The sequence below is a fragment of the Equus caballus genome, chromosome 11 (genome assembly GCF_041296265.1).
Source record: "Equus caballus isolate H_3958 breed thoroughbred chromosome 11, TB-T2T, whole genome shotgun sequence".
In the NCBI taxonomy this organism is placed as follows: Eukaryota; Metazoa; Chordata; class Mammalia; order Perissodactyla; family Equidae; genus Equus; species Equus caballus.
In genome coordinates this window covers 35,871,376-35,881,080 of record NC_091694.1, presented here as the reverse complement: position 1 = coordinate 35,881,080, position 9,705 = coordinate 35,871,376, and positions in this window count along the sequence as shown.

Below are 9,705 nucleotides of genomic sequence, written 5' to 3'. Positions count from 1 at the left end.
CCTTTCTTGAGTCTGTTTTTAGTTCCCACAACTACCCCTGCCCTGTTCCCCTCAACCCACCCCTGCTCCAGGGTAGGGGACTTAAGGCCTGGAGATTTCCTCCGAACAGGGACCACCGGACACCTGCCCCCACCTTTGTGAACTCCCTGTCTACACTTCACTTGGAGAGATGCAGAAGGCACCTTGGAGTTCCAATCCAGCGAAAGCCAGAGAAGTTCCCGTGCAGCGTCTTCCTTACATAAAGGGGGAAGCTGAGGTTCAGAAAGGAGAGGAGGCTGTTGGAGGCCACACAGGGAGGCTGTGGCAGAGCCAGCTGAGACCGCAGCCGGCACTGCCTCCTTCGCCTTAGGTGTGGAGAGCGCGGGTCACGTGTGGGGACAGCCGAGGCAAGGCGAATGACAGGGGCTTCATTTATCTGCTCAAGTATTTCTTGAGTGTCTGTGTTGTAGGCACTGGGGATGTGGCAGGGGATAAAACAGACGAAATACATGTCCTCCTGGAGCTCCCAGTCTAGTGGGGAGATGCTATAAACAAAACAGACAGACTGGTACCACGTATCAGGAGGCAGTGAGTGCTGGGGAGAAAGCTAAATCAGGAAGGGAAGGGGGTCAGGGCAGGCCTCAAGGGAAGGGACAGCCAGAAGGCTTGGAGGAGGCCAGGGAGGAGGCCATCTGGAGGCCAGCAAGTGTTCCGGCGTGGAGGGGAGGGCCCCGTCCTGTGGGAGGAACAGCAGGGAGGCCACGAGGAGTGGAGTGAGGGAGGGAGAGAGCAAATGAGAGAGGAGACAGTGAGGGGGGCCGAAGGGAGGGGAAGCGGGACGGGAGAGGCTGAGTGTGTGGGGATGGGGGCCTCATGGTAGGATATTATGACGCTGATTTTGAGTATGAGAGCCTGGGAGCCTCCAGAGGGTCGTTGTGTTGTGGAGCAGAGGCTGCAGGGGTGAGGAGCAGGAGGAGCACTTAGGGGGCTGCAGTGGTCCAGAGGTGATGGGTCAGAAATGGGATGTGAGAGGAAGAGGAGTCAGGGGTGAATCCTGGGGTCTCAGGCCCTTGCACTTGGAACATCCCCCCCAGACCCAGGATTGTGTCTCTAATGGTTTTTCCTCTCTGGGGCCCAAGGAGGGAGTGAGACTGTGAGGGGGTGTGTGTGTGTGTGTGGGGGGGGGGGTCCAGAAAATCAAGAAGGGAAAAAGGGCCCCACTGGTAGGTCCCCAGCCAGGCCCAGCCCTGGAGGTAGGGACTGAAGGGCCCCGGGCTCTCCTCATCACACAGGGCAGGACTGGATTTTGGAAGAGCGTGAGCCTTGAGAAGGAGGAAGGGGATGGGATGGGGCCTTGTTGGGTAGAAAGGGGCCCCCAGGGGCCAGGGCCAGGTCAGTTGGTGTCCACTCTCTGGAGGTGGTGAGCTTCCCCACCAGAAGATGTGTGAGCTAGGTGGCAGTGCTAGAAGCCCTGGCTCGCTGTTGGTCTGGGGAGGGGAGCTGGTTGGAGGTGACCTCTGAGCTTTCTCTCACCCTGATACCCTCTGAGTCCCTGACTACACCTAGCTAAGCCTGAGGAGAGGGCGAAGGGCTGCCCCTCCATACCAGCCTCCTTCTCCCTCTTCTCCTTTGTCATCAAGAATAAGCACCGTTCTCCCTTCACTGGTGACCACACAGCCTTGGGGCTGGGTGGAGATTGGTATTGCTGTCACCATGGCAACAGCAGGCAGCCTGTATCAGCAAGTAGCTGTGGACAGTGAATCTGTTTTCTTTGGTTCCACACGGCCCCCCTTCAGGGCTCTCAGAAGTCTGAACTGCCCCTCCTCCCCATTTACATCCCCTCACCCCCCACCCTCATCCCTGCCCTCAAGGCAACGTTCAGTGAAAGCCATGGCTGCACATGGCTGCAGAACCAAGACGTCCCAGCTCTTTGCAAAAGACTAGGGGAGGCTTGGCCTCTCTAACCCTAGGCAGAAGGCACAGACCCTCGCCTGTCCCTGTGACCCTACAAGAATAAATGCAGCCAGTGGGGCCAGAATGGGCACAGCTTGTCCAGGGCCCAGGGCTCAGGTCTCCTCCCTGTGTTGCGCCCTCCCTCCCTGTGCCTGGAGGCCAGAGCAGGTGCTGCCAGCCAGCGCTCATAGCAAGGTCACTCCTGGCCAGTCACCCGAGGAGTGGACAGCCAACTCCCCTGGAACTGGCGCCCGTGCCCCGGAGGCTGAGACTGCCCGGCGTTCCCTCTCGCTGCGTTTGTGCTCTTGAGCGCCTCCTTTTCTGAATGCTGCCGCGCCACCCTCCGCAGACCCCGCTCTGGAGAAGGTCCTCCAGGTTCCTTCTGTGCAGCCCTGCCTGGTTCCTGATGCGGCTCCTGATGCAACTCTCTCAGAGGTGAGGGCAGCTACCAACAGCACCTCTTATTCACAAAGACGGCCCGGCCCCCACCCCGCCCCCGGCCCTGCTTTCATCCACTTCTGATGCCTGTTGGGTCACTGCACTGCGTGTGTAACGTGTCCACACACATGCGCACACACACACTTCACTGCAGCTGGCCAGGCCCAGGGAAGGCTCAATGGCTGGTGGTTTTGGCCACCACCTGCCGTCTCTGAGGTCACAGGCTCCAGCAAAGACCGTAATGCAAATCTGTTGAATGAATACTGGGTGCCAGCCACGGGCCTCACTGTAATCCTCTAAGGGTGGAATTATGTCTCCCATTGCACGGATGAGGATGCTGAGGCAGAGAGGGGTGAGGGGACCTGTCAGAACCTGGGGTCACTTCTCTGCATCTCCTCAGCACCCACAGCCAGCTTTCTCCTTTGGCTGTCATCCAAGGAAGACAGACCTCTGGACCAGGGGCAGGGTGGGGTCTTCAGTTCCTTGTCCCACCCTGTCTCTGCTGGCTGCTCTACATCCCCCGGCAGCCGTCTCTCTGGCCCCCTGTTTAGATTTCGCATCCGGGTGGGAGTCAGGGGCCAAAAATACTCCCCAAGTGTTTAGATGATTCTTGGAAAATAAACTTCCCCATCTTGGCTCTTGGTTTGCACACTTGCTGGCCCTGTTTCCTGTGGCTCTGATCTGACAGCATGCGGGCGGGGGAGCGTGTGGTGGAGAAGAGTCTGTAGGAGCCCAGGGTCATGGGTGGTGGTGGTGGAGCGTGCACGTGTGCACATACACGTGTAAAGGCTGCTGCATCACAAAACTCCAGGGGGCGCCTATTCAGAGACCACATTGTGAACGGTGCCCCCGTGTGTTGTGACCCCGAGGCTCTGTGCTTCTGGGTGGGTTGTGGGTGGGAAGAGGCAGGGAAGCTGGTGGCCTTGCAGGCGTGGAGGCATGGCTTCCCTGCTCCGGGCCTCAGTTTATCCACCTGCAAACTGGGCTAAGTTTGGCCCATCCATCTAACTGGGCCTGGCTGTCCCCAGGCTCCTGCCGATGACCTTTGGAGGACGGCCAGGCCTATCTCTGTGGGTGGGGCGCTGCTCCTGCACCTTGCATTACACACATCTAGTGGCTCTGCTTGTTTATCTGAATAGGGACAAAAGCGTTATCTCCTCTAGGGACTAAGGATTTGTCCCAGGGCCAGGGAGGGGCTTCCTTTGGAGGAGAGCTACAGGACAGACAAGTCACAAGTCAGTTCCTTCCTCAGAGCCCTAGCCCAGTTAAGGCTGGACACATAGGAAGGCACTTCTTGTTCCAACTGTCGGCCGCTACTAGGCCTGGGAGGAGAGGGACAGGGGACAGGGGAGGGATATGGGTACATTCTGGAACAAGATTTAGTCTTTCAACAAACACTATTATTTCCTCTGTGCCAGGGACTGAGGAATCAGGGAGAAAAAAAATCAGTCTGTGCCCTTCCCCCAAGACTCCTGACCAAAGGGCAGATACAGGGCACAGTAGGACCAGGTCTACGAAATTCAGGCCATGAGATGGGCACAGACGCCCTTGGAGCATGGGCCCCAGAGCCACACAGACCTGGGTCTGAGTCCCCTTCCACTTCTCACTAGCTAGTGAGGTGCCTTTGGTAATTTAATTTACCTTTCTGAGTCTCAGTTTCCTCATGTGCAAAATGAGGATGATGACAGCATTTACCTCACGGGATTACTGTAAAGATGAAAGAAAATGCCCAGCCAAGAGGCTGTGTACAATAATTTGTGGTTATCATTATGATTCTTTTGGACAGAGAGAGCATTGAAGGATGGATGGGACCAGGTGAGGTGAGAAGGGGCCTGAGATGCTAGGGTTTTATTTACAAACTGAGGAGAGACTCAAGAGGTGCAGGACTCCATCAGGGCTGGAGCACCTGTCCATGTCATGGCCTGGAGTGCAGGAGGAGCAGGATCCAGACACCAGCAGGCAGCTGAGTCCCCTCTGTTCTTTCACCTGGAATCTCCCTGATCTTTTTACTACCTTTAGCTATTGTTGTTTTCAAGCTTACTCTGTTATGCCAGGTCATTGGCAAGGTACTTTACACCCATTATCTCACTTAATCCTGACAGCAAACTTTGGAACCTAAGGTCCCACTGGAACAGCCTCTTCGGGATGGCAGGGATTCTCCTCTGTTTTATTTACTGCTTGGAGTGGGGGCTGGGATGCACAGCTCAGAGCCCCCTTCAAGGAACGGCCTGTGCCACCTGGGAGTGCTGTCACAGGGCAGACGCCTTCAGCTGTTCGCCTCTCCAGGGAGAAGCCTCTTTGCTCAAGGCCACATTTCTTTCCCGGGTGGCCCTCAGCCAATAACTCATCAACGCGGGGGGTATAAAGGGCTGGCTCCATTCAGGGTGACTCCAAAGGGACATTGCAGCTCCAGAGAGCTCCTGATGGGGCCACGAGGTTACCGCTGGGCCTGTGTGGCAGTTCCACTTCTCCTTCTTCCCCGTCTTGCTTCTGTCCGCTCCATTCCACAGGTGTTAGTCCTGGAGGCACTTCTTAAGAAACAGCCTGGGCACTACTCCGTTAACTTTTTGGGGAAGCCAGCCTGCAGGACTGTGGCATAGCTGAGCCCACATAGCCCCGGGCACATAGTAGGCTCTCAATCAATCCTGGATTAAGAAGCCTGGGGTGGGCACTACTGGTCCTGACTCCACACAAATAACAGTATATAGTCATGCATCGCTTAAGGACGGGATACGTTCTGAGAAATGTGTCAGATGATTTTGTTGTTGTGCAAACATCAGGGAGTGCACTTGCACAAACCTAGATGGTAAAGCCTACTACACACCTAGGCCATATGGTACTAATCTTTTAAAAAATTTTTAACATTTTACTTTTTCTTCTTCTCCCCAAAGTCCCCCAGTACGTACGTAGTTATATATTCTAGTTGTAGGTCCTTCTGGTTCTGCTATGTGGAACACCGCCTCCTCATGGTTTGAGGAATGTGCCATGTCCGTGCTCAGGATCCAAACAGGCGAAACCCTGGGCCACCGAAGCGGAGCGCCCAAACTTAAGCACTCGGCCATGGGGCCGGCCCCTATATGGTACTAATCTTACAGGACCGCTGTCATATATGTCGTCCGGCGTTGACCAAAACGTTATAAAGTGCACCATTGTACTAACATAATAGCAGTTAATATTTACTCAGGTAAAACTATTTGACATACTTTATATCCCAGTTAATCTTTTTTTTTTTTTTTTTTTTTTTGAGGAAGATTAGCCCTGAGCTAACATCCATGCCCATCTTCCTCTACTTTATACGTGGGACACCTACCACAGCATGGCTTTTGCCAAGCGGTGCCATGTCCGCACCCGGGATCCGAACCGGAGAACCCGAGCCGCGCAGAAGCAGAATGTGCGCGCTTAATCGCTGCGCCACCCGGCGGCCCCCCACTTAATCTTTAGAACAAGTTTCTGAGATAGGCATTTCTATTTTCTCAGATGAGGAAATGAAATACATATGACCCATGGCTAGCAAGAAGGAGAGTAGGAGCAGGATTTGGACCCAGACAATTTGATACTCAAGCTCACCCTCTGATCATCACCATGCTCTGCCATTTTTCTGAAGGAAACTGAGGCTTAGAGACGTAAAGGAACTGGCTCCTTGCCAGCCAGTTGGCCGCCAGATCTACAAACCCTGTGGTCTTGCTGCTTCCCTCGACCGAGTGCTGCTGGCCTGCAAGAGCTTCTAGAGGGTCTTCACCTACAGGGAAGACCAGATGTAGAAATCACCAAGCTAGCTAGAGATGCTGGGGGCACATGCTGTTCCTGAGACCTGGAATGCTCTCCGCTGCCCCTCACCCTCTTGTGATCCTTCTCACGAGGTCTACGTAGCAGCCAAAATCCACCTGAAAAATGACTCCGTTGTGAAGCCATCCCCAATCTCTGCTCCCCTCACTCTCCCCCACCAAGACACGCTGAGGGAGGACTGGAGGATGACATCTTAGCCATCAGTGTGGAAGTGCCAAGCCAAGGCTGGCCACACAGATCGTTTGTCAGACAAACGAATAAAAGGAAAAATAATAGCAAAGCACAGAATTAGCAAGCATCATTCCCAGGACTAAATATTTACCTTACTGAATATTTACCTTGCCCATGGGGCAATCTTGAGGGATAGGCCTGGTTTTCCGAGCTCTATTGATGCCGACTTTGCTTCAGTGACTGATGCAATCAACCTGGTTTTGTTATGGTTTGAACAGCTGTTTCCACATGTGGGGTCTGGGTGGACGAGGTGCTTGATCCTCGGCCCCGCTGTTCCCCAGCGTCATGTGTCCTCTTCAGGGAATCCGCTTCCCAACCTTGGGCCCTGGGTGACTTTGACCCTCCATCCCGCAGGCCTGGCCTGGCCACAGTCTCCATGAGGTTACAGGTCGCACTGGGATTTCACTCTCGGTTAAGCTGTGGGTTTCTCTGCAGTCCTGGGGTTGAGCTGTAATCAAGAGCTGCTTGGAGCATGGTAGTGATGCGGGGTCGGTGAGCCGAGGAGTCGAAAGAAAGATTTCTTGGACTCTCAAGGTCTGGCAGTAGTGCTGTTTTATTTAGAGAATAGTATGGAATAGCATGGGGACAGGACCCATGGGCAGTCAGAACTGCTGCGTGGGGATAGGACCCACGGGCAGGAAGAGCTGCTGCTGCTGCAAACATGGGTTGAGAGTAGGCTAAAGTTAAGGCATAGGTATGTGCGTTATCTATTTACAAGACAAAGGAAAGAATATGTAAAACAGTTGTTAAAATGGTATCAGTGCCGGTAGGGCCTGGTTATTGGATGGTCCTATAACTTTTAGATAAGAATCAAACCAGATTAAGTAAATGGCAGGAGCCACCACCTTAAATATTATCTTCAGCTAAAGACAAAGGAGGATGTTGGGGTTGGGGGGGGGGGGGCTCAGTTGCATGAGCTTGCCAGACAGTAAACAACTTAAGTCCTTGCCTTCCCCATTAAGAGTTTCCAGAGATAAGGCCATCCCACCTTCCTCCTGGGGCAGAGAGGGAGACACCCCCCACAGACGGAGAATTCCTTCACAAATGCAAATGTCTCTCATCAAAGGGCAAGCAAATTCCAGTCCTCAGAGCCTCCTTCTCATCTGCAGTTTTTAACAGTAACCAGCCTGAAATAATCCTCATCAGTAGGACAGACTTGCTTGGGTCTACCACCTGCATGGTCTCCTGGGAGACACCTTTCGTAAGAGAAAGGGGTTGGGTGTGACATGCTGGGTCCAAGTGAAGCTTCAGAGTTGTAGGGGAGGAAGGACTTGGAGTCTGGTGTGGCCTCTATCAGTCAACCTCTGGGATTCACGTTGGGGTCATAAGGCGAATGGAAGTGGCATGAAAGCGAAAAGAGCAATTTCACCAAAACTCTAACACTGCTTGTGGGGGGCAAGCAGCTCTCTTTGGGAAGATTCTAGTGTTGTATAGACCAGTGAGCAACTCTGACTCTGGTGCCTAGTCTGAGAGAGGATGCCTGAGGGAGGCTGTGGTGGGGTTACCTGAGGGGTACCCAGAAGATTGGGTGGTCCTGCCCAGCAGATACCACATGGCAGCTGAAATGACTAGTTTAAGGCATTACTTTCCAGAGGCTGCCATCAACATGTAGAGGGAGAGTGGGACTTCGAAGGGGGTAAGAGTAAGTTCTAATGAAACCTGTGTCACCACAGTGAGTGACATTTCGTTGAGTCTGAGGCTGCTGTGGCCAGGCCGGCACAGCTGGCACAGAAGCTGATTCGTGAGATGCTGCTGCGTGGAATTTGGAGATGATTCAAGTTCAGGGACTGAGGCTGGCCTGCGCTCTAGAGGAGGAAAGGGTTTCCTCAACAAACTGTCAATGCCAACAGGATGACAGATGAAATGTTTCAGCCAAACCTGTGCCGCCTCCGGAAGGGTGCTCCCTGGGCAGTGCAGCAGGCTCTTGATTCATGCCTTTTCAAATCAGTTACAGAGTTTAGATTTTCCTCCAAATTTAGGCATTCTCTCCCTCCCTTCCTTTCTTTTCTTTCTCTTTCTTTTCTTTCTCTCTCTCCTGTTTTGACATAGATCAGTTTTGGTTTAAGGCCTACTACTTCCATTATCATCAAAGAGGAGAGATGAGAAAACCAAAGCTGAGCTCATAAACCCTGGGGGAAAAGACAATGGGCTGCCTCTCTGAAGCCCAGCACAGCCAGGACTGAATGGAAGGCAGCTGAGGAGTCTGCCTGCTGTGTGATGGGCCTGTCATGGTGGCCGGATGGACATGTGGTATTTGGTTTAGGGCCCAGGCTCATGAGCGCAAACACCTGGGTATAGACGGCCAGGCTCAATTGTTCTCCCTACCTTCCCCAGGAAAGGCCAGGAAGGAAAAGCCCCCAGCTTAAGGGAGGAGGCATTGTCCTCAGTGGGTTAAGCATCATCAGGTAGCCCAGTCTGGCAGAGGCCCAGTGGGGAGCACAGGAATCTATCTCATGGCTGCCGCGGCTGGCAGCCGCTTTCCCAAGAACAGCTCATTCAATCCTTGTCCTTCCCATCCTGCCTCTGGAACCATCACATCCCCGTTAAATCCCTTATAAGATACTATCAGACACTCCAAGGTCCATTTTGGAGCTAGAGTTGTTGACCTGACCCAGAGTCCTTCTTTCTCCCTCCGTAGTCCCACTTCCCCTTCTGCACCCCTCTTCCTCCCTCTGTCCCACTCCCTCGGCCACCAGAGGTGAAGAGAACAAACCTAGCACATCTGTCTCTGTCCAGAGTCACTGCATGGCTACTTGCTCCCAAGAGTTTTTCATCTTCCAGGAAGAGGAGGAGGAGGCTGCTTTGAGGACCCTCAATCTGCGCGCCCCCTCACCGCCCCCCCCAATGTGTTACTGGTTGTAAAAGGGTTTCACATTCACTTTCTCATTCAGTGCTTGTCACAACACTGTAAGATAGTCAGAGTCATGACGACCCTGATCCCTTGTCAAAGACCACAAAGGGCCACTGAGGCTGAGTGATTGACTGTCTTGCTAGGAGTTGCTAAGTGGTGGATTACAGACTCCAGTTCAGGGGGAAGTGGGGTGGTGTAGAAGCAGCCAGATTAACCTGGGTTTGAATCCAGCTGGGAAACGTTCCATCTGTGTGACACTTCGGGCAAGAGACAGTCTTATTCTCAGTTTCCTCATTTATAAAAAGGGATGACGATGCATCCCTCACAGAGCTGTGGTGAGCGTTAAATAACCAACGGAACATGCGTAGCAAGTCGGCTGGCACATAGTCTGTTCAACATCTAAGTGCCCTCTCCAGCTTGTCTTCTGGTTCCACGTGCAGGACTATCCCTCACGCCATGCAGTAGGT